The sequence below is a fragment of the Acinonyx jubatus genome, chromosome B3 (assembly GCF_027475565.1).
Source record: "Acinonyx jubatus isolate Ajub_Pintada_27869175 chromosome B3, VMU_Ajub_asm_v1.0, whole genome shotgun sequence".
Classification (NCBI taxonomy): Eukaryota; Metazoa; Chordata; class Mammalia; order Carnivora; family Felidae; genus Acinonyx; species Acinonyx jubatus.
In genome coordinates this window covers 12722182-12747231 of record NC_069386.1, presented here as the reverse complement: position 1 = coordinate 12747231, position 25050 = coordinate 12722182, and positions in this window count along the sequence as shown.

Here is a 25050-nt window from a genome sequence, read left to right as displayed (position 1 = left end):
TGAGAGAAAGTGCAAACGGGGGAGTAGCAGAGGAGAGAGAGAATCCCAAGCAGGCTCTGCACTGGCAGCAAAGAGCCAGATGTGGGGCTCAAACCCACAAGCTGTAAGATCATAACCTGAGCCAAAACCACGAGTCAGGTGCTTAACTGAGTGCGGCACCCAGATGCCCCTTTTCCCATGATGGTTCTTATAATAGAAAACTAACTGCTGGTCTGGAGACAATAGAAGCCCAATTTGGATCAAAATGTCATAACTCAGTCTGATTCTCAGACTGGGTAACTTTGAGGTTAAAAAAAAGGGGGTGCCAGGGTGGCTTAGTCAGTTGAGCATCCAACTTTGGCTCAGGTTATGATCTCATGGTTCCTGGGTTGGAGCCCCACATTGGGCTCTCTGCTATCATGGCGGAGTCTGCTTTGGATCCTTTGTCTCTCTCTCTCTCTTTTTCTTTCTCTCTCTCTGCCCTTCCTCTGCTCATTCTCCCTCTCATTCTCTCTCTCTCAGAAATAAATTTAAAAAAAAACATTAAAAAAATTTTAAGTCAGAAATACACACGTCGAATTTTTTTATTTAACTTCCTTTCCATCATTTATAGGGGCCATTTTTCCTTAAAGAGAATAAGCTACTCAAATCTTTTGAGGGTCATTGGACACTGGCTATACATAACATTAATTCTTGGGATCTCAGTTTACCATTGCTTTGCACTGGTCTCAAATGAGTCTTACAAAGGCCAAGAAATAAATGGAGTTTTGATCCGCAAATACTTCTCATTGTTCTAGTAGATCACAAACCCTTTTTGTTATCAATTACCTGGCTGGTGAGCATGTAGCTGCTATATTTACCTCTATCCTTGAAAATACCTTCCAGATTTTAATACAAGAGCTATTAAGATAAGAAGAGCCAAGTTGAAAGCCATGGAGCTCCCTCTAGCTATCAAAATAATAATGCAAAAGTATTACAATTACTATGGAGAAATTCCTAAAATTAATGCTACCAAAAGAAAAACAATCTGGGAAAATAGGACGTTGGTGATTTCTATTTTATTTTTACTTAACTCACTGATTTGGCCAGGTCAACCAATCTCGGATTGGTCTTGGAGAATGAAAGTGAATTATTTTAAGCTCAGCAGGTGGTGACTCCAAGTGCATTTATTATTTGGAGGTGATCATTTTTTTTAATTAAACATTTTTTTTCATTTATTTATTTTTGAGAGACAGAGAGAGACAGAGCACAAGTGGGAGAGGGGCAGAGAGAGAAGGAAGCACAGAATGTGACGCAGGCTCCAGGTTCTGAGCTGTCAGCACAGAGCCCGATGCAGGGCTCGAACCCACAAACTGTGAGACCATGACCTGAGCTGAAGTTGGACGCCCAACTGACTGAGCCACCCAGGCGCCCCATATTTTTTTTTAATTAAAAACAATTTTTTAACATTTATTTATTTTTGAGAGAGAGAGACAGTGTGAGCAGGGGAGGAGCAGAGAAAGAGGGACACACAGAATCTGAAGCAGGCTCCAGGCTCTGAGCTGAATTATTTCAACCATTTGGCTCCGTGCCACAATTTAGTCCACAGAAGTATGACTGTCTTACCTGCTCATAACATATTACACAGGCCAAACATCCTGGTGATATGAGCTGCTGGCATATGAAGAGAAGAAAGTGCTTTGGCCTTAATAAAACTCATGCATGCAATGGAATGGGACATAAATTCTGTGAAAACCCTAATACTTCATACTCTGAGACATGTCGGGATTTTTTTTTTCGCCAAAATAAAGGACACGTTTCCTTTGTTTACTCCACCTTGCATCGCGGGCTATTAAAAATACATACTGTATTTGGATGGACATTTAAAGCATTTAATAACTGAGTAATCAGAAATACTTATAGGCTGGGGTGAAATACATGTCCATTTCCTAAACCCTAGGACCTGTAAATGTTATCTTATTTGAAAAAAGAGTCTTTGCCGATGCAATTAACTCTGGGATCTTGAGATGAAACCATCCCAGATTTAGATCATTCTTATAACCACATGTACCCTAAATCCAATGACAAATATACTTAAAAGGGACAAAGAGGCACCTGGGTGGCTCAGTCAGTTAAGCCTCCGACTTTGGCTCAGGTCATGATCTCCTGGTTCCTGAGTTCGAGCCCCACATCGGGCTCTGCACTGACAATATGGAGACTGCCTGGGATTCTCTCTCTCCCTCTCTCTGCCCCTCCTCCACACGCGTGAGCTCTCTTTTTCTCTCAAAAAAAAAAAAAAAATAGATACGTTTAGTGTGTTAGCCAACTTGACAATAAATTCTATTAAAAAAAGAACTAAAACCAAAAAGAGCAGCTTAAAAAAAAGGAAAAGGGAAAGCTAGAAGCAGACACAGGAGGGAAGGCAACACAAAGACAAAGGCAGAGATTGGAGTGATTCATCCACAAGCCAAGGAATGCCAACGATTGCCACAGGCACCAGCATCTAGGAGGGGGGCATGGAGTGATGCTCCCTCAGAGCCTCCAGTGGGAACGATCCTGCCAACTCTTTGATGTTTCACTTTTGGCCTCCGGAACAGTGAGAGAATAAATTCCTGTCGTATGGAGCCACCCCAAGTCTGTGGTAATTTGTTACAACAGCCTTGGAAAATCGAGGCAGCTTCCCAATCGGAATACAGTCCAGCACAAGTTTCCCTGGACAGTCCAGATTGCAGTCCAAGCAGATCCAATAAATGGCACTCAAAGTTTTGGAGCTAGATGAAGACACTGTAGGAGACTGTGACAAACCCCAAGAGGAGAATCTCAGACCACCTCGGTTTTCGTCGAGTTACCCTCTAGCAAGGAATTATTCTCTACAGAAGGAGCTTAAGGGTTGATCTTGGGCCTTGATCACAACTGAACTCCTGGTTATGGAAAAGCGGGTGACCCTGGACCCTGAGTTCCTCATTATGACCTGCGTGCCCATTCCATTCAGCAAAGCATCACCACGTGCAGGCGGCAGATAAAGATGGCGCCTGAGCGGGCCCTCTGCAGGCACAGAGGAGTTGTATCAGCATATGACTCACGTTTGTCTTATGCCTACTTCTGGCGCATCACATCAAGCCAACTTCTCAATGAGTCGACGTACAGGCCAAGAAAGCAAGTGACTTCTTCAGACTGCAAAAGGCTGAACGTTCCCACCAGAGGCCGTGACAGAGACGGGAAAATAAATCCTAATTCAACCCAGCCTAAGGTGGCAAGAGAAGGCACATGTTCTCTCGAGACACGGGGGCGGGAAGCAGCCCGTGATATTGTTCTTGTTTGTCAACGAGGCGACAGCGCTGAAGAAACCCAACGGGGAGCCCAGAAAAATGGAGGCCACAGAGAGTAGGACTGAAGGATGTGATCGGCTTTCAGAGGGAGGATGGGCGGGGTGAAGAAGGTTGAAGAAGAAGGGAGGAGGGGCCTGAGCGAGAGAGTCAGTTCCTCAGTGAGTTCCTGCCCCCAGGTTTTCCTGGGGAGTAGATGCCTGGCGATTGCTGAAGGAATGCCTGGAATAGGAGGGGCCATGTTAGAAATCATAGGAGTGTCTGGGCCTAAGAAAAACCCGAGTGATGCCAAGGTTCTGGAAGCTATGCTCCAGAAGTTATGGTGAACCTTCCAGAATATGGCCCAGAATCTTACAGCTGAGTTGAAGAAACAGAAACAAAAATTCGATGTTTACTGTAGTATATAATATTAGTGTGCCTACCAGACCTCCTTGGGTCCCTTTGATTCTGTTTTTGGGGCCCCAGGACTTGAAGGAGCGTTTGCTCCCAACAGCCAGGACCTGAGTCTCCCCCTCTCCCCCTGCCCTCCCCCCACCCCCACCCCCACCCCCACCCCCACAAAGGATTGGCCTGGCAGAGTCTGGGAATTTCCTCTCCTCTAAGCCAGTGACTGATGAATTTGGGAATTTGAAAGCTCTATGCCTCTTGTCTTGGGGTCAGGACAGGGCTGAGGTGCAAATTACACTCCAGAGATCCCCAAGGAGGGATACACTTGATGCAGTTATCTCCAAAACTTTGCCTGAAGCCATGTCCTTATTTGGCGTTCTCCTTCATTTATTTATTTTTTTATTTTTTAAAAAATTTTGCCTGCTTTTCTGACTTTCTCAGAAGTTTGCCCTTGGGATTACTTCATTCGCAAATCACCTGTACAAGGCTCCCTGTCTCAGAGTCTGATGTGGGAGCCGTTGACCTATGAATGCGACATAGTGACCTATGAGACACTTATGAATCTCATCAGTAAATGGTCACTTGAATTTGGAAGTGAAGCCTCATGTCTTTCAAGCAAGTAAGTCTTTGCTAGAAAGAAAACCAACACAGATCACGCAATGAGGGACACAGTAGTGCAATCAGCAAACATCTGTCTTTCTAATAAAGTAAGTCGGGGGACTTGGGTGACAGTCCTTACTGCCCACCGGAACATAGCAGAAACACTTAACAGCTGGTTTGCCATTAGGCTTTCCAAGTGTGCTTTCTTACGAGAATGACAAAATTCATACACTCACGAGACATGAAAAATATCCAAAAGACCAATGAAAGCGGATGGTAATTCACACATGTTCTTTTTCTTTACTGATGATTTTGTTGGTCCCTTGCAACGAATTTGCTGTATGAGGTGGCTAAGATTGCCACAGCAAAGTATCATAGACTGGGGGGCTTAAACAGCAGACATTTATTTTCCCGTAGTTCTGGAGGCTGGGAGCCCATGATCAATATGGCGGAAGGTTTGGTTTCTCTCAAGGCTTCACTCTTTGGCTTGTAAACGGCCATCTTCTCCCTCTGTGTGCATGTCCCTGGTGTCCGTGTGCCCAAACTTCCTCTTCTTTCTGGGACATCAGTCAGATTGGATTATGGCCCACCCTAATTGACTCATTTCATCACTCTTTAAAAGGCCCTATCTTCACATATATTCACATTGAGTTACCGGGGTTAGGACTTCAACATATAAATTTTGGGGGGGGGGGTGAGGACATAGTTCATCCCATAATAGTTGCATATGGCTTAAGAATTTCAAGTGTGAAATATTTGTTTGAATGAAAGATAGTTTAATCAGAGGAAAATATTGCTTATTATTTACATAGATAAAACTGGAGTTTCATTTAAGGCTATGTAGTTATTTTACTTTGTTCTTAAATCATCTTTTTGTTACATAGTCCTTATTTTGATAATAGAAAAGTTGGGGCCACTTTTATGGGATTTAAGAAGGGATTTGAGTCACCTGCTGGGGATATAGCCATCCTTATTATTATATTACATTAGTCCCCAAGAAGAAATCAGAAACAGGCTGGATGGCAATCAAAATCTTACAACGTGGTAAAGAGCATAATTTTGTAATTTTACCGTAGGGTTGATTTACTACCAACTAATCTTATATCTGTTCTTGTCCAATATACAACTAAAGTCTCTTTTCAAAAGAAAGAGAAAGCTCGTGAAAGGCAGTTTGGAAAGACTGTTGTAACCCTACACCTGTAGGAACATAGAGCTGTGATACTCATTCATGCGTGACATTTGGGGGTCACCCCAGTGATCAAGCGCCCTCAACCGTGCCAAACCAATGGCAGAAGGCAAACTAGACACGGAATGGGCTGTGGTCTAGATAAGCCACTAATATTACCCACAGCAGTGACCCGCTACAGCGGTGACCAGAGCCATCATCCGGAATTTCCTTCCTTATTGGGTCATGTAAATGTTTTAACTTCCTTCTTTTTTGACTCTTTCCACCAAGTTTGCATGTGCATCAGTGGCATCTGACTTTGTAATTTGTGTGTGGTTTGCAGCATATCAGAACAAGCTTGCTATAGCACGGGGGGAGAAAAAAGGAATAGATGTCAGTTAGGGGTCTAAGGATTGGAGCTTGGATAGACGGGAGAGATTTTGATGGCTTGGTTTGGGAAGTAGAGTGTTTTCCGTTATATGAAGGCAAGCTGGTTTTCTGTTAGGCAGAAGCCCTTTTCGTTGTGTGTTTTGTTTTGGTTTTCGTTTTGAATTGCAGTTCTGGGAAATGATGCGGTGGGTTGTGGTAGGCACGTGTCTCTTATTCGGGCTACTCTTAACTCTAAGAGCCTTATTTGTTGAGAGAATGTCTGCCCTGGGGTCCTTGTGGGACTGCGAGTGTGCCTAAGCTCTGTCCCCCCAAGCTTAAGAGTCAGGTACTCTTAGGAGTCATGGCCAGGACATCTGGGTGGCTCAGTTGGTGAAGCTCCCTACTTCCACTCAGGTCAGGATTTCGCAGTCTGTGAGTTCGAGCCCTGCATCGTGCTCTGTGTTGAGAGCTGGGGGCCTGGAGCCTGCTTCGGATTCTGTGTCTCCCTCTCTTTCTGCCCCCCCCCCTCCGCTCCCACTCTGTCTCTCTTTCTCTCTCTCCCTCTCTCAAAAATAAACAAACATTAAAAAAATTTATAAAAACAAAAAAGTCATGGCAGTGGGGGAGTGGGCAGACGATGGAGGGGTTAACCTAGAAGACACTTGCCACCAGGCTTTTGAACCTTGGGAGAACAGTTGGGGGTGTCACTGCTTTGAGGTGACAATTGGCTGTGGTCAGATGACACCGGTGTCCTCAGTTGGTGTACCAGTAGTGGAGGCCCAACCTAAGTTCGTCCTGTGGTTTGCACTTACCTGTCTTTTCCAGGCCCGGTCTCCCTTGGTTCAACCCTTTTGCTGGTTATCTGATCTTCTTATGAATTTTGGGAGTTGTCCCAAAGCCCTCCGCATAATTCCTTTTTCTGTGAGTTAGCCAAATTCTTTTGCAATGAATTCCAACGAATAAACTTTCTACACTCATCCTTTTATCTTTCCCACCTATATCTCCAAACTGAATTCTTTCACCTGAGCCTAGAAATCGTTCCCTTCCTGCCTTTCCTGGAATTTTCTCACTCTGGGTGTCCTCCTTCCCATACTCAGCAGCAAAGCTACCACTAACCAACACCCCCCTACCGGCACCTTCCTCTGCCTCTTTGGCCTCAAATTCCTCTGTCTTGGCTACTTCCTCCACCTTGTTTACAGCCCTGCTGGGACCTCTTCTTCCTTATTCATAAATTTCCCTATTCATCATGCTGTAAAACACCTAAGGCACCTGTTCCAAAGTGTGATGATGTTGGCTAACTACGGCTATGCCCCAAGGTTCAGCCCGAGGCTGGCTGCTTATCTTTCTCTTTTTTAAAAAAATTTTTTTTTCAACGTTTATTTATTTTTGGGACAGAGAGAGACAGAGCATGAATGGGGGAGGGGCAGAGAGAGAGGGAGACACAGAATCGGAAACAGGCTCCAGGCCCTGAGCCATCAGCCCAGAGCCTGACGCGGGGCTCGAACTCTTGGACCGCGAGATCGTGACCTGGCTGAAGTCGGATGCTTAACCGACTGCGCCACCCAGGCACCCCATCTTTCTCTTAAAACACTACCTGAAAGTATCCATTCAGTCTCACCAAGATGCCTCTGGAGCCAATAGCTCCCCTGTGTGTTTCAACATACCCACCATCCTTTCTACAAACGTTGACTGTATCATTCTTACCCCGATCCCTCTGCTCTAAAGCCTCCGAAACACCCCTGAGACACGTCTATGTCTAACACCCACCAAGTTTCATCCTCAACCTGCCTTATCTCTGTTCCTTCCTTTACGTTTCTCAATCACTTCCTCCCTTCAGACCATCTTCACCTGACATCCGGGTCCTTTCCAAGATAACTATCTTTCTCCTAATGACTTTTGCTCTGATCTTTCTTATACACATGCAATAAAGTCTCACGATCAAAAATATGAGGAACATAATTGCATATTTAATAATTGGGAACTCCTTTGGCTTGAGGTTACACACTGTCCTTTTTCTTTTTAAAAAAAAATTTTTTTAACATTTATTTATTTTTGAGACAGAGAGAGACAGAGCATGAATGGGGGAGGGTCAGAGAGAGGGAGACACAGAATCCGAAACAGGATCCAGGCTCTGAGCTGTCAGCACAGAGCCCGAAGCGGGGTTCGAACTCACAGACCGTGAGATCATGACCTGAGCCGAAGTCGGCTGCCTAACCGACTGAGCCACCCAGGCGCCCCTACACTGTCCTTTTTCAAGTTGTGTTCAGCCTAGATTAATCGGTGAGATGCTGATCACTGAGCATCAAATGTGAATTGATTGTCTCTCTGATAGGACTGATGAGGTATTGTGGAGGGATTTTTTTGGAAGATAAGGAGGTGAACATTTTGTACTATACAGGACTTTGTCATAGAGTATGCTGCCTGTTTCTGTCTCAAAAATAAACAAACATTAAAAAACAAAATTTAGACCTCATAGAACCTTTAAAAAATTTAGATCAACTCCTTCAATAAAAAAGAAAACTGAGGGGTGCCTGGGTGGCTCAGTCGGTTGGGCGTCCGACTTCGGCTCAGGTCATGATCTCGAGGTCCATGAGTTCAAGCCCCACGTCGGGCTCTGTGCTGACCACTCAGAGCCTGGAGCCTGTTTTGGATTCTGTGTCTCCCTCTCTCTCTGACCCTCCCCTGTTCATGCTCTGTCTCTCTCTGTCTCAAAAATAAATAAACGTTAAAAAAAAAAAAAGAAAAAAGAAAAGAAAACTGAAGCAGAGGAAGGTGACGTCACTGGTCAGGGACAGAACTCGAGTTTAATTCCCCACCACTCAAATCCCAAAACTCACATTCCATTTTTTTTTCTTAATTGTGGCAAAAAACACATGGCATGAAATTTACCGTTGTAATTATTTTTCAGCTTGCCGTTTTGTATTGTTAACTGGATTCACATAGTTGAGCAAGTGATTTTTAGAAATTTTCAACTTGCGAATCTGAAACCCTCTACCCAGTGAACAACTCATTTCCTCCTGCCCCTGAGTCCCTGGCAGTCACAGCACTACTTTCTGTTCCTATGAGTTTGACTACTTTAGATATTTCATGTAAGGGGAATCACATAGGTGACTCAGTCGGCTGAACGTCCCACTTTAGTTCAAGTTGAACTGTGCCTCCGGTTCATTGCTGTCAGTGTGGAACCCGCTTCGGACCCTGTCTCCCTTTCTCTCTGCCCTTTCCCTTCTCACGCTCTCTCTCTCTCTCAAAAAAAAAAAAGGGGGGGGGCGAGGAAATCAGACAATATCTGGTGAGTGTGCGTGTGTCGCTTATTTTACGTAGGGTAATAACCTCAAACTTCATCCATGTTGTAGCACGTGACAGAATTTCCTTCTTTCTTTCTTTTTAAAGAATAATGTTACATTTTCTTTACTCTTTCCTGTGACAGTTTCTGAACCCATTCATCTGTTGATGGACATTTGGATTCCTTTGTCTTGTTGGCTACCGGGAATACTGCCACGATGAACACAGATGGGCAAATGCCTCTTTCGGATGCTGATTTCAACTTTGGGGGGGACGTATACTCAGAGGTGGGATGACTGGGTCATATAGTGATTCTCTGTTTAATTTTTTTTAAGGTTTATTTATTTTTGAGACCGAGAGAGACAGAGCATGAACAGGGGAGGGTCAGCGAGAGGGAGACACAGAATCTGAAACAGGCTCCAGGCTCTGAGCTGTCAGCACAGAGCCCGACGCGGGGCTCGAACTCACGGACCGCGAGATCATGACCTGAGCCGAAGTTGGATGCTCAACCAACTGAGCCACCCAGGCGCCCCTCTGTTTAATTTTTTGAGGAACCTCCTACCTGTTTTCCATAGCAGCTGTGCTATTTTACATTCTCATCAACTGGGTTAAAACGTCTTCACGTCCCTTCCCAGCATCATCCGCTCCAGCGCATCTTTTGTGAAAAGAAGGGTGACGTGAGGCCGCAAACTTCACAGTTGTCTCATTTTAAGACATGGCCACGGTCTTCATCAACCACCACCCTGATCAGCCAGCAGCCACCAATACTGAAGCAAAACGCTTCCACTAGCAAGGAGATTACAACTCGCTAGAAGCTCAGACGATGGATGGCATTTTGTAGCCAGAATGTATTTTTTAATTAAGCATTGTTTAATTTGTACTTTTTTTTTTTTTTTTTTAGAGATAATGCCATTGCACACTGACTAGACTACAGTATAGTGTAAACAACTTTTATGTGCACTGGGAAACCAGAAAAAGATTATTTCACTTGCTTTCTGGCCGTACATATTTGCATTATTATGGTGCAATAATAATGGTCTGGAACCGAACCCGCAGTATCTCCGAGGTATGCTTGTATTAAATGAATGCATACGAACGAATGCGGTTAACACACGCACTTTGTCTTGAATAGACTGAAGCCTGCTGGTCATTCTCCGACTGTTCTGTGCCCTCTAGTGGCTGTCACTTATATCAGCAGTCAGTGGGACGGATAAATGGGAAGAGTTGGGGGGAAGGAGCAATTTCCCCCCCCCCCCCCCCGCCCTCCCTGCTTTGCCTTCCATAAGGACAGCTCTCCCTGGGCCCAGGGGGCACCACTTACCCCTTTGTCCCTCCAGAGAGGCCCAAGGAAGGGAATGGCTTCCCCTACTCTTAGCATCTGGGAGTCTCCACCTGCTTTTTCCTCGCCATCTCCCTTCATTACAGGCCTCATCTTGTACCAATTGGGATGAGGTTCTTCCTGTTGGAATCTTGTCTGATCCATCGGGCGACTCTCCTTCTGGGTCTCTACGAATTAGCTGTATTTTGCATATATACAAATTGTGTGAGCATGATCTCGCTTTAAACATTTTTAGAAATTTTGCAACTTTATTTTATTTTTATTTTGTTAAAATTTTTTAAATGTTTATTTATTTTTGAGAGAGAGAGTGACAGAAAACAAGCAGGGGAGGAGCCGAGAAAGAGGGAGACACAGAATCCTAAGCAGGCTCCAGGCTCTGAGCTGTCCTCACAGAGCCCAGTGCAGGGCTCGGACCCACGAACCGTGAGATCATGATCGGAGCCAAAGTCGGATGCTCAACCGACTGAGCCACCCAGGCACCTCTTTATTTCCATTTTATAAAAATGTTTATTTTGAGAGAGAGGGGGCTGGGGGAGAGAGGGCCTGCAGAGGAGGGGCAAAGAGAGAGGGAGAGAGAATCCCAAGCAGGCTCCCACCGTCAACACAGAGCCTGATGCAGGGCTCGATCTCATGAACAGTGAGATCATGATCTGAGCCAAAAATCAGGAGTCGGAGGCTCGACTGACTGAGCCGCCCAGGTGCCCCGGCACATTGTGGGGTACATGTGAGTTTGCCATCAAGGGAAAAACTTTTATTTTAACTGCATAAAATTTAGAAATGTCTAAACAACAAACACTGTATCAAACAAAAGAAAACAGTTTTAAAAATACAACAACATGAGAAAAAAATTGTTTGCAAAATTTAAGCTCTTAAATTAATCTATGAGTTTAAGGCTAGTCTAATAAAAATATTATGAAGTTGGAATAGGGTGGTAGTGTTTAGTTGTTTTTTTTTTAATTTTTTTAACCAAAATTTATTCAGGTAAATATTAAATTGTCTGCACAGACTTCTTTCTAATTTCTTTATTTTTAACGTTGTTATTTATTTTTGAGAGAAAGCAGGGGAGGGGCAGAAAGAGGAGGAGGAGAGAGAATCCCAAGCACGGCCCACACTGTGATTGCAGAGCCCAAGGCTGGACTTGAATTCACCACCCACGAGATTGTGCTCTGAGCTGAGGTAGCCACCCATGTGCCCCTACTTGTGCAAGACTTCTAATTCACGTGTTTCAAAATGGCATACAAAAATGCTCATGCCGTATAAAACTGGTCTTTATTGTTTTAAATGTTTGTATCCGTGAGAAAATTCAATAATTGTTACAGTGATTGTGGATCTTTTACTTAAATCAAAATATGATACAGGGGCACCTATGGGTTAAGCTACTGACTCGATTTCAGCTCAGGTCATGATCTCAAGGTTAGCAAGTTTGAGTCCCGCTTCAGGTGAGCCCCGCTTCTCTCCCTCTCTCTCTCTCAATCTCTCTCTGCCCCCTGTGGGATTTTCTCTCCCCCCTCCTCACTCTCTCTGCCCTTTGCTCCCTTGTACTCTCTCTCTTTCAAAAAAAAAAGAAAAATACTATCGGAAAATAATAATGCTAAGTCTACTTGAACAAAAGCAATTGTAGTAGTAATTAAATAACAGTATCGAAACCAAAAAGAGATGAGTCAAAATGACTTTATAAAGGCAGAAAACACATGCGGACGTTGTGCTGTGGTTGCGGGAGTTCAGGACCCGGCCGCCTCAAGCTCAGCCAAACCTGCCGGTGTCCCCGGATGCCTGGGTCCCCATGGCCCGACTCTTTTCCTTCCTAGGGGTGCTGATGATGCAGGGGATCCCCTGGGGACACTACTGGGCTTCTGGGGGCTCCCGGTGGAGCAGCAGGAGCCCAGGGGCCCCTCGGAAAGGGCTGGAAGTTGGACTCTGCGTTGGCCAGCAGGTGCCTGCTGTGATCGTTTTCCTTCCGAAGCGCCTGGAGGTGTCCCTGTGTCAGCACAACTGCCTTCCGGCTTTCTTGAACGATTTTCTCACGGAAGAGGGTCCCCTTTCGACAGTAGGAGGCGTTTCTCTCCAGTTCTCTGCCCATGTCTTCGGCCATCATCTTGTATAAGTTTCGAATCTGGGACACGGACTTCATGTTTGTACGCGTGGTGCAAAGTTGCTTCTCGATTTCAAAGCAGCGCGTTTCCTCCTCAGACAGTTTTCTCTGGAGCCGCCTGAGGTTCTCTGGATACAAATCGGGCAGAATTTGAAGCTTCAGCTTCAGCTGCTGAATCTCACTCTCAAGCTGCGAATTTTCCTGCCGCAAAGAGGCTTCCTCAGCTTGCAGGCTTATTATATTTGTCTTGTGAGCTCTTCCTTCATTCGCTTTTCTTCCCACAATTGTCTGGCTATTTCCCGACTCTTCGCTTCCGCACTTTGAAGGGACCCGTTGAAATCAGCATCTTCAGCGACACCCTTCGGATCAGCCTTTGACCATCTCTGAGCGTCTCCTGCTTCCTCCTTTCCTACTTTGGCTCGACTTCCCTGGGGACGTGACCCAAGTGAGCTCCAAGGAGATCGGGCCAGGGGCTGGTCTTCGGCAGGTTTCTAGTCCTTGATGCGAATCGGCTGGCTGTCGCTTTCAGAGCCCGCTCCATCCGTGTGCGCCACGGCTCCGCCTTTCTTTCTCCTGCTCCTTGTCCCCCACGTCTCTGCTTCCGTCTGGCAATTTCTTGGGCAAGCGGTTCTGGACCTTCTGGAATGTGGGAGTTTGCATTCAAATCATCCATTATTTTCTTCTGAAGTTGTTCTCCCTCCTTCTCTGACGCTTTGAACGTGGGGGTGTCACCAGTCACTTGGGGAAGCTCAGGAGGCTGGCGCTTCTGAGCCTTTTCCAGAAAGTCAACGGGGTCCTGGAGTGACAGCCTACTGCGGTTTGTATTTATGGCTGACAGGCACAAGGTTTGTGATGGGAGAGGACTGGCCTCCACCCCAGGCCCCCCTAGGGCATCGTCAGCTCGGGTCATTTGTCCCACACTCCCACTGCGCGTTCCACAGACCTCAGTGTGGGCAGAACACCTTTTGCCTAGTGCCTTGACACTTCCTAAGATGCGTCGTCTCTTCACTGTCAAAAATAACACTGCCATACACACAAGGATCTCCCAGGGAAACTCACGGGGACCGGGACGTGTCTCCAGCCTTCAGAAATCGCCCGCAGAACATCCCGCAGGTGCTCCAGGACCAGCTGGGAAGTGGATCCGATGGGGCAGCAGGCCCACCATGGCCACGGAGGGCTCCATAGCTCTGCCTCCGAGGGCCAGGGTCCCGTGGGTCTCCGCTGATGGCTCAGAACCCTGGGGAGTGTTCCGTCTCTAAGGTAAACAGGTGCCTGACAACCAGAGCAGGTCTGGTGGGCTGGGGGAGGGGGAGGCCAGCCAGCTTCTGGAAGACAGTTCCCCTTAACTTTGCTCTGAAATAGAAAGCGGTCTCGCTTACACAGGCACTAGGGGGGTTGGAAAGGGCTGATTGCAACCCGGAACCCCGCCACTCTAGGCCAATGTGGCCCGACAGCAAACCTAGGCCAGGCCATGACCCTTTCTGTGCACAAGATCAAGTCAGGGCCGTGGTCTGGGCCCTGTCCCCGAGTGAGGCTCACTCTCCTGATTGAAAGCTTCCTTCTGACGTAGGGAAGCCTGGAGCTACCCACAAAAGTCCCAGGGATCTGTCTCCTCTGAGCCTCCCTCTCTTTTGTGTGAGGTCACCTTCGGCAGGCAGGGGCCCAGGAGTGAAGGGTCTCCCCAAACGCATCAACTAAGAGACCTGGATTCCAATTCTAATAAGTTCGGAGAAATCAGTTGGAACTGGCAGCATGTTACGATTTCATGAGTTTTCTGTGGAGCCAGCGTGTCCCCGTTCAATCCAGGAAGGGATTCATCCTGCTCTGAGGGTCATCACAGAGGTCCATGTGGTCTATCTTCGGCCCATGCCCCCAGGGTGGCCCCCAGAGTGTCTCCAGCCCCTGAAGTCGTCTTCAGACGTGGGCCTCCGGGCAGGGGGCGGGTCCTTCTTTGGGCTCCGTTTGCCAGTTTTTATTTCATCAAAGCACATCTCACTCTGCTGGCGTCTCTCTGGCAGACTCAGAGCAGAGCCTTCTTGTCCATCCCCTGGGACCCCTTCACGAGCAACCTGTCCTCAGTCCCTTTGCTGAGAGGGGGACAAGAGAGCTGTCTGCTGAGGCCACGCGGGGAGGGGGGGTCGGTCCTGAGGGCTCTGGGGCTCAGACTACAGAAGCTCCATGGATGGAAAGGACCTAGGATCCAACCAGGTCTAGGATGGAAAGGACCTAGGATCCAACCAGGTGGCGATGAGAGGAGGCAGCCAAACCCTTGCAAAAAGAGTTCTTTTCTTCTTGTCATTAGATGATTTTTTTCAGATCAGTTTCCGATTTACAGAAAACTGGAGGAGAAAGTAGACAGAATACACATGTTGTACTATTTCTCCTGTGTCCTATTGGTATAAAACTTAGCTACTGAATTTTCCCCCTGAGGCCTTTACTGAGATACAATTTACATAACATACAATTCATCCATTTTAAATGTACAATTCCACTAATTTTAGCCTTTATAAAGAATTGTACAACCACCACAAGGAGCTTGGTTTTTTAAATACTTTTTTAGATATTTTATTTAATTTTGAGAGAGAGAGAGCAGGGGAGGGGCAGAGAGAGAGGGAGGCAAGGAATCTGAAGAAGTCTCCAGGCTCTGAGTTGTTAGCACAGAGCCCAACGCAGGGCTCGAACTCATGAACTGTGAGATCATGACCTGAGCTGAAGTCGGACGCTCAGCTGACTGAGCCACCCAGGCGCCCCCATCAAACCCACCTCTGAAGGTATATCCACTCATCCATCGATGGACATTTGGGCTCTTTTCATACTTTGTCTATTGTCAAAAACACTGCAATAAACATTGGGGTGCATGTGCCCCTTTGAAACAGCACACCTGTGTGTCCCTTGGATAGATACCTAGTAGTGTAATTGCTGGGTCATAGAGTAGCCTCTACTTTTAATTTTTTGAGGAACCTCCGTACCGTTTTCCAGAAATTCATCCCTGTCTTGATAAGCTCTCTCATGTTTTTAAAACTTAGACAAACAAACGAAACAAAAACAACTTTCTCAGGCTTTTTCATGTGTTTGCAATTTGAGTGTATGTTTGAATGCTCAAGTGCACACAGCCAGAAACGGAGTCACCTTCTGGTGTCTTTTTTTTTTTTTTAAGTTTATCTATTTATTTTGAGAGAGAAAGAGAGAAGAGCGAGCAGGGGAGTACCAGAGAGAAGATCCCAAGCAGGTTCTGTGCTTAGAACCCAAAGCGGGGCTCAAACCCTTGAACCATGAGACCATGATCTGAGCCGAAATCAAGAGTCAGCCGCTTAACCAATTGAGCCATCCAGGCACCCCTCCCTCTAGCATCTTGTTTTGCCCCACGGCTTGAATTTAAGATTTATGATTGTTTTCTCAGGGGAATGGGTATCACGGAGCAAGCTGGATCCCAGAATGTGCCTGATGGTTTGCTGTGTGCCCGGGACACTCAGTCCCGGTGCTTCTGTAGGTACAGCCACCTTGGCTTGAAATGGCTCCCAGTCTGTAGGCTGGGTCAGACTCTGTGGCCCCACAGAAGTCCGCATGGACATTTCTCCTCTGTCTGGTACACTTGCTGAAGGGTCTTGCTGGCCAGTCCCTAAAGAAGAGGTTTTATGATTGAGGTGGACGGTTTTGGAAATAGAACCTTGGCTTCGCTTCTTCTGATGGGCTAACTCTTCTAAAACTGGATATGTTTTGTCTGTTTCCAAAATAAAAACCATTATTTCTCCAACAAAACTAAGAATGGACTCTTACTAGAGAAGCACAGCAGCGGCGGGGAGGCACCTGGGTGGCTCAGTTGATTGAGCATCTGACTTAAGCTCAGGCCACCATTTCATGGTTCCTGAGTTTGAGCCCCACGTCCGGTTCAAGGAAGCAAGTGCAGCCTTGTCTGTTTCATTCACTGCCGGTGCCCCACAGAGCCTAGCACAGTGGCAACCTTTGTTCGGGACCTAGTCAGGAATTCTCTAGAGCAGCTGATTTTCCTCCCTGAAACTGGGCGATGATGAACAAAATAAGAAAATGGCATTCGTGAAAATCCTGAGAATGACCTGATGTTAGGAGAGATCTGGGTTCACATCTCTGCTGTTGCCCCTTTGACTCATCATATCTTTCTCCAGCCTTTCTTTCCTTATTTGTGGAATGAATGTCTCAGATTTATGGTGAGATAATGAGGGCCTTAGGCATAATGCCTGGCATATAGGATAAGTTCTAAATATACTGGCTTTGTCCATTTCTATTTTTTATAATACTCCAGCCTTTTAAAAAATTATTTTATTATTTGATTTTATTGTATTCTATTTATTTTATTTTGGTGGGGAAGAGGGGCAGAGGGAGAGAGAGAGAGAATCTCAAGCAGGCTTCACAGCTAAGACAGAGCGGGACATGGGGCTCGATCCCACAACGCTGGGATACTGACCTGAGCCGAAACCGAGAGTCAAACGCTCAATCGACTGGGCCCCCAAGTCACCTCAGGTTTTGTCCCGTTTCTATTCTGTGATCTGAAAAATAGCCACGAGAATACTTCCCTGGTTGTACTATGGATTGAAAAAACATGTAAAATATCTCCTTAAGCTATTTTACTATAAATTGATGTTGATCAATTTAGACCAAACTAGATTGGAAAAAACCAAAAAACCAAAAACCAAAAAACAAACAACCTTCAACTAAAATGGGTTTGTTGTTTGTCTGTAAGCACAGCGGTATGGAAGAAATAGGGGCCAGAATCCAATGAGAAAAAAAAAAGGAGGAGTGTTTTATTCTCACACAACCATATAGACTTATCTAAGGTAAACCCCTAAGACAGCGCTTCTCAAACTTGAATTTGCAACCCGGAACACCTTGTTAAAATACGATTGTTGTCAACACACCATAGCCCCGTCCCCCCAGCCTCACCACTGCCATTTCTGATTCTAGGAATTTTCACTTCAAATAAGATGATAGTAATGCTGTAATGCTGGTCCTAGGACCACACGTTTCGAACCATGGCCCCGGAGGTGATTCTTAACCTTGACTGTACCTTGAGATCCACTTTGGAAGCTTTAAAAAATACTGATGCCTGGACTCAACCCCCCAGAAGTTCTGATTTCATTGGTCTGGGTGGGATACCTGTCAGGATTTTTTAAAGTTTTTCAGGTGCTTTTAATACGCAAAAGTTGGGGCACCCGGAGGGGCTCAAGTCCTTTGACTTCGGCTCAGGTCACGATCTCCGGTTTGTGAGTTCAAGCCCCACATCTGTCAGCTCTGTGCTGACAGAACCCACTTCGGATCCTCTATGCCTCTCTCTCTCTGCCCCTTCCCTGCTTGTACTCTCTCAAAATAAATAAACGTTAAAAAAAAATATAATGCGCAAAATTAATCCCTGTGCTAGGTGCTAAGAATATGGATATAAATCAGTCAGAAGGAGGAAGGTTACCACACTGATAACTAATGAAGTGGCAGCATAGCAATGAGCATATTTACAGAGAAATGCTAAGGGCTGTGTGTGGAGGATAATGAGGTTTAAGCGAGGAAAGTCTTCATTAAGGAACTGGAACTCAGCTTTGAAGAATGAGCATTTTTTTATGGGCAGGGATTCGGGGGAAGAACATTTCAGGGAGAGGCCTGGAGTTGGGAGTGGACACAGGATGTGTTCACAGGTGTTCTCAGGTAGCCAGAGCCTGGTGTAGGTGCTCCGTAAGGAGGTGGGAGAAGATTCCAGAAGGAGAGCAATGCTGATGGGTTTGACCACCAGCCACATCAAGAGATAGGAAGACCTACCTGAGAAATATTCTCTAGGTAGAAGAATCTCGACCTTGAGGTTCAATCTGGAATATTCTGCAGATCTATATAATCAAGACACCAGAACGTCGGAGAATAGTAGGAAAAGCAAGACACCAGCTTCCTTCTCGGTGGCTAACTCCCAAACTCCTGATTTGATTTTCCAGGGAAAAGGAGGATGCCTGTGTTTTCATTATGAGTCGACCTGTTTTGGATTTTGGAAATGTGGGTAGAAGAGTTAATGCAGAGAAAGAAGAGACCAGACAGGAGAAACAGGAAGCCCGAAGATACCCTGAGGTTTGGTAAGACACCAAAGAGTGAATTAAAATTAAAGCTGTAAGAACATGTTTCCGGCCTGCCTCCATTGAAAGCCAGCCCCCCCACGCCCCCCCACCCCTGCCCCAGAAGGCCAAAACCCATATCCCATGGCCTGCACTGCCACCTGCTGGTAGAAATTCTGAAAAAGAATTTTGAAACAATTCTGAAATCTCCGCCTGCATTTTATCCTCCGCCTTTGCAGAAACGCTAGGTGTCTATGCCTTGGATGTCAGCAGGCCGCCCTCATGCTGGGCTAGCAGCTCACCGCTCTGGTCTTTACATTTCAGACTGGCTTTTAAAGGATCACTTTTCATGAATATTAGAAAGTACTCTTTTCTCCTATGCTTTTACATCTCTGAAGTCCCAACGCATCTCGGAATTAATCACCAGTTTGACTGGCAGATTGTTTTCGCCTTTGTGATACACACGAAGGAGCATCTCACAATCGATATCATCTTCTACTTGGAGAAGATACGGCAAAACACTTGTTTTGTATATATCAGAGGCGTGGCCTGATGGAAAAGGCATGCCTTAAAAATTTTTTTTTTACTGTTTATTTTTGAGAGAGAGAGAGAGAGAATGAGAGAGTAAGTGCACAGGCAGCAAAGGGGCAGAGAGAGAGGGAGACAGAGAATCCCAAGCAGGGGACAACGTGGGGCTCAATCCCACACACCGGGAGATCATGACCTGAGCTGAAATCAAGAGTCAGAGGCTTAACCCACTGAACCACCCAGGCACCCCAAGGCATGATTGTTTGAATGTGAAAGATATACTGTCGCCTTAAATCTCTAATACCCCTTCTTTCTTCTAGTCTGGATCTCCATTATTTACTAGTTATTTGGTTTGGGGCAAGTTAAAGATCTGAGTCTCGATTTCTTCATTCTTAATACCGTGTATCTTATACAGTTTTGTGGGGTTAAATAACATTATACATAAAGTCCTTGAGTGGTTCCTACCTAGCACATTAAAGTACTCGGCAAATAACTATTATCATTTCCAAATTAAAGTCTCAAAACCTGATAGCCGCTCTGCTAATACCCGAGTGAAAAGCATCTGGCCCCAAACACCCTTCATTCTAGAATGTGCCGTCGAATCCCAAATGCAATCTGTGCGGTTTAATCCTCGGAATTTATGAGGACTGCTGCTGAGAGGCTTGCTTTATGTTGATAACAAAGGCAGGAGAATTCAGACGGAGGCTATGGGGGCAGTTATTTTAAATGCACCTATTTGGATGTTTAAAGTCTTAAGCAGAACCCAGCTATCTCCGCCTGCTATAATTCAAAACCTCCTGTCACCAAACGGCATCTTCCTTTATGCCCTTAAAGCTAGCCAGCCCGACTTCTGCTTTATTTTGATAAACCTGGAAGTGCGGAGCCCAGCCTTTTAAGTAAAACTGCTTTTCCAGTGCTTAAGGCAGTGGAACATAAGTGAAACGGCAAATAACAATGATAACAGGTAATGCTATCTATCGCTGCCGGCTGGATGCCATGTGTAGCTCTCCTGAGCAATCACAGGATAAAATAAAGCCCCGTGTTGAAGGGCAGGGCATAAGCAGCTGGGTCTCGAAGCCTCAGTTAGCTCTGCAGGGAGGCAGCTCCGAGGGGCACCCCAATGGGGATAGAGCTTATAAAGATGTCTCTGAGCAACCTTTCATGTTTGCCAAGTGGCCGCCCCTTAAGCTCCCTAATATCCCTTCTTTCTTAAATGATATGAAATTGTACAGTCCAAGTTCTTAGCACAAATCCCAACGAGGTTCTCCCTCTCTTCCCGTTTCTGTGGGTTGCGCTGCAAGGAGGCGTTGAAGGGCAGAAAATGGGGATCTTGAAAAACTCCTCCTGCCCAGGCCCTCCTCTCTACGTCCCTCTGTCCCTCCTCCTAGCTGTTATTCCATTTTTATCTTCATAGCTCTCTAACTTAGGTAGCAAGCTCATCGTATACCTTGGGGTCCCGGGTGGATTAAGAATCTTGCTGCCGTGTGGAGCGCCTGGGTGGCTCAGTCGGTTAAGCATCCGACTCTTGGTTGTGGCTCAGGTCATGATCTGACGGCTTCGTGGGTTTGAGCCCTGCGTCGGGCTCTGTGCTGGCAACATGGAACCTGCCTGGGATTCTCTGTCTCTCTCTTTCTTTGCCCCACGCTCACTCGCATTGTCTCCGTCTCTCTCAAAATAAATTAAAAAAAAAAAATGACTCTTGCTATATGTGATAATGTCACGGTTTGAATCCAGGTGGGTGTGACAGCCACCTGTGGGTTTTGTTTTGTTTTTTTTTTTCCAGGAGACTCCAGGAGACTCCCTGGCCTCCGCACGTTTCCCACCCCAAGCAGAAACTACACTATCTGCCCTCTCTCGTAAGCATTTTTGCAGATAGAGTATGTGTGTATATTACTCGTATATCAAGTCCGTGAACATCTGCTCATTTATTTATGGCCCAGAACAGCCTGTAGAGATAAAACCATCGGGTCCATTTGTAAATGAGAAATTAGACTCCAAAGAAGTGTAGTATTTGGTCCAAGGTTATAGACAGCCTGTACAAAGTGAAATTTACATCCTAGCCCAGATTTGACGATGACAAGCCCCATGTGTTGCCAGTAAGACAGAATATCCTAATTTTGTATACTTAAAAAGGAGACGAGAACACATATTTTCTAGCAACATCATAGTTTGGTGGCCAAAATGGCTCATGGTTGGAGGTTTCCTTAGGTTCCATGATAAACACGGCGAATCGGTGAGTCCCTTTTCACCCAACTTTATGTAGGTGTGTTGGTGATTTCATTACATCTCTCTGAAAGTTTTCTTCACCTGCATAAAAAGCTATAAAATCTTGGATTGAGTGCTCAGTGAGCTTTGGAGGGGACGGCTCACAGATCTCTGTGGTCTTGGGTAACTCTATCGTTACCTGCTCTGGTAATGAAATCGTAGAAACCAAAGGAAACGCATTTACCATACGGCCCTGGCCAGGGCTGCTGTGTCATCAGAAGGGGGAGAGGAGGCGTGTCACCGAAGTCTTTCTGCAGGTGACGGGGGCGCATCCTGCACTTACACTGTGTGAAGTGCAGGCAAGTGCGGTAAAAGTGAACGTGAAATGGCCCTGGATGACTTCCTACCACCATGGGCGTCAACAGAGAGGCCCGCGGTGTCGTGAGAAGGGCTGGAGGGAGGCTGGACAGAGACGTGGCATGGAATTCCACTGGGATCAAGACGTGGGATGTGTCACCCTCTGCACCCTCTCTGCTCATGGGTGGAAGCAGGCTAAGGATTCCGACCCTGCGGGACGGTCGTGAGGGTCGAAGTGAGTTAATGCTTGAGCGAGCTCGAAAGATGTTCTCCAGAACAATCCCGTTTATCACCCCTACCACAGAGAAGAGGAAACAGAGGCAGAGAGAGCAGGAGAGAGAGAGAGAGAGAGATCCCTACAGGATGCCATACAACTCCTGAGTCTTGAAGCCAAATGTTCATGCCCTTTCCCTGGCTCCATGCCTGTTTGAAATGCCCCCATTGGGGCATCTGGGTGGCTGAGTCCGTTGAACGTCTGACTCTTGGTTGCAGCTCAGGTCATGTTCTTGCGGCTTGGGAGTTTGAGCCCCCCATCGAGCTCTGAGCCGACAGTGCGGAACTTGCTTGGAATTCTCTCTCTCCCGCTCTCTCTGCCCCTCCCCCACTCACTCTCTCTGTTTCCCTCTCAAAAGAAATAAATAAACTTAACAGAAAGAAAGAAAGAAAGAAAGAAAGAAAGAAAGAAATGCCCCATCAATCATTTGATGCTCTTGGCTCTCCTGGAACATTCTGACTCATAATGAGGTTTTCTGAGCAGACCTGATTCTTGGGATGTAGCAGGTGGCCAGTGCTGGTCACGTCGCCAGGGACAGTGACAATTGCAAGCGAGTACGTTGGCTTTTGAGTTTATGTTTCGGCATCTTTTGAGTATGGCAAGCGTGAAAGACATCTGCAGCCTCTGTATCGCCAGTAAAGCTTATAACACCCTGTGGTTGAACCAAAAACCCGAAGGCTGTTCCAAGGAGACCCACACTGAGCTCTTCTCTGTACGTTTCAGATGTCGGAGACAAAAATAATATTTTTATTGTGCACTTGGTGCATACGCAATCATTCCACTGGCATTTCACACGCGAAAATGAGCTAGAGACAATGGCCGGAGATGACGACTGTGTTTTTGTCTGTTTGTCTGAGAAATATCCTTTTATTTGCATTATGCTTGATAAAGATTTGTAAATATGAGCTAATATTCAGGCAAGCGATGCAAATCCTTCGCGGAAGAAGGCAGTGTAACTGTGTAAATAGTGTAATATATTTAGATAGTGGTTTCTGTTGTCCAGCATCATGTGATTTTTTGATCCAGGTATGGGCACACATACATTTTATGTATTTTTACCTAGTATCATAATCTTTTATATACAGTTAACCCCGAACAGCACAGGTTTGAATTGTAAGGGTCTACTTACACGCACATCTTTTTTGATAAGTACAGCACTGTAAATGTATGTTCCCTTCTCTATACTTTTTTAAATGTTTATTTATTTTGAGAGAAAGTGTGTGAACAAGCAGGGCAGAGAGAGAGAGAGAGAGAGAGAGAGAGAGAGAAAGAGAGAGAGAGAGAGAGAACCCCAAGCAAGCTGTGCACTATCAGCGCAGAGCCCAACATGGGGCTCAAACTCATAAACTATGAGATCATGACCTGAGCCAAAATGAAGCGTTGGATGCTTAACCAGCTGAGCCACCCAGGCGCCTCTCCTTGTAATTTTTAAATAACATTTTATTTTCTCTAGTTCATTTTATTGTTAAGAATACGGTATATTAAGGGGTGCCTGGGTGGTTCAGTCGATTAAGCATCTGACTTCGGCTCAGGTCATGATCTCGTGGTCCGTGAGTTCAAGCCCCGCGTCGGGCTCTGTGCTGACAGCTCGGAGCCTGGGGCCTGTTTCGGATTCTGGGTCTCCCTCTCTCTCTGTTCCTCCCCTGCTCATGCTCTGTCTCTCTCTGTGTCTCAATAATAAGTAAATGTTAAAAAAAATTAAGAATACAGTATATAATACATATAATGGATATAAAAATATGCGTGGATTGACTGTTTATACTATCAGTAAGTATTCTACTCAGTCGTAGGCTATTTGTAAGTTAAGTTTCTGGGGAGTCAAATATTATACTCTGATTTTTTTACTGTGTGGGCATCAACACCCCTAACCCCTGGGTTGTTCAAGGGTCAAGTGTATGTGTATCCACACATATATGAATACATGTCTTTGTACACACACATACACACACATGCACCTGGACCAAAGGCAACACTTAGGTACAGATGAGCCTTGTTATTGGACTTACAACAGAAAGAAAAACCCAGACAAAATTGCCCTGGGCCTTCTTTTATTTTTTTTTCAACGTTTATTTATTTTTGAGACAGAGAGAGACAGAGCATAAACGGGGGAGGGGCAGAGAGAGAGGGAGACACAGAATCGGAAACAGGCTCCAGGCTCTGAGCCATCAGCCCAGAGCCTGACGCGGGGCTCGAACTCACGGACCGCGAGATCGTGACCTGGCTGAAGTCGGACGCTTAACCGACTGCACCACCCAGGCGCCCCCCTGGGCCTTCTTTTAAATGGACTGTGTGAGGTCCTGGAAAGGATCCTCAGAGATTTCTGCAGCAAAGATGAACCAAGTGACAGATCCTTGTAATAAGATCTGCTGAGATCTGGGGACCCCTGAGCAGCATGGCCGTAGAACCTGAGAGGTTGTGCTCCCTGATACCAAGATGCCCAGTGGTGGCTGAGTGGGGCAGCGGCCCCGTGGTTCCAAAGCTGGGACTTCTAGAAGCACAGAGGCATCGTTGAATCCAGGAGTCCCCCTTAGAGGTGAACAGCGTTCTGCTTCTGCTCTCTTTGTCCCAGAGGGAGACTAGATCATCCCCCCCTTTGACAAATGGGGACTCCAAAAGTCATTCTTGAGTCACAGAACGCTGGCATAGAAACATAACAAGACACTTCGGAGCACAACGGCCGGAGGGACGGAGACTAGGGAAAACATGAAGAAGGCAAGTCAACAACAGATTTCAGATAAAGACTGAAAGACCTAAATTAAAGATGGATGGAAGTACCCCGGCCATGTGTCCATGGTGTCAAAAGTTTTCAAAAATTTGCAAAAGCTAAGTTATTTTAAGCACCAACAGCTAAGACGATGGTGTCTTCTCCCCTAGAGCAATCAGCCTTCTTTGTGGGTCCGGGACTGAGAGAGTTCCTGGGACACAGGACTTTGAGCACTAAACTGGGCAAAATCCCTGGCAAAATGGGACGAGTGGGGTCATTCTGTTTGCCAATCTTCCTCCTCTTCCCACATCTCTCTCATCAGAAGGCACTGGAAAAAATACAGGGCTTTTGGGATCTGGCAAAGGAGAGGTTGGATAAGGGATGCATTTCATCTGGGCCTGG